This window comes from Calypte anna, chromosome Z (genome assembly GCF_003957555.1).
Source record: "Calypte anna isolate BGI_N300 chromosome Z, bCalAnn1_v1.p, whole genome shotgun sequence".
Lineage (NCBI taxonomy): Eukaryota > Metazoa > Chordata > Aves > Apodiformes > Trochilidae > Calypte > Calypte anna.
Window position 1 is genome coordinate 64,569,581 of NC_044274.1, and position 749 is coordinate 64,570,329.

Genomic DNA, 749 nt, shown 5'->3' on the forward strand with positions numbered 1-749 from the left:
TGGTCAGGAGTTCTGAGGAAGGAGCATACAATAGGAATTGCTGTAAATACTGTAATAAAACAAAGATAAGCTCCGATGATTAGTAGCGAGCAGCAGACTCTTTCATTAACTGGGCACTAACCCAAACCTATCTGGTAGTCACCAGGTTGCCCGCTTAACGCCCCGGATCGCTGGGGGTGGCCGCAGTCTGACCGATCGCTGGCACCGCCCCGGCCGAATCGGGACCAGCACCACCAGGGACTCCGGGTCCACACCTTCGCCGGGAAGGAACAGCAGTCCTCTCCTGCCGCATTCAAGGTCTCCCGAGAAAGCTTTCAGTCTCAACAGCAATAATACAAGAACCCAGAAAGGCTGCGCAGCCCCCTCAGCCCATCGCTGCTCGGCCGGCTGGGCACCAACCGGCTGCCTCACGCTCTGCCGCTGCAGCTCCCGCTTCCGCGCTCTCCACAGCTGCGGCGACCAGGCCCGTGCGGGGCAGGGACCCTTCGCCACAGCAAGGTCTGGGGACAAGGATCCACCTGCCCATCGCCCCCTCCTCGGCCGCCGCCGCTGCCGCCGTCCCTCCCCCGAGCCCAGGCAGCCGGCAGCGCGGCCACAGGCCTATCTCGGCCCTCCGCCGGGGGAGGGCAGGCGCGGTAGCGGCTTTACCCGCCCACCCCGCAGCAGCCCCGTGACTGCTGCCCCGCCTCTCCGGGGCCAGCCGCCGGCGGGGGTCGGGCGGGGCCTGCGCCTGACAGAAAGGCGGGGGC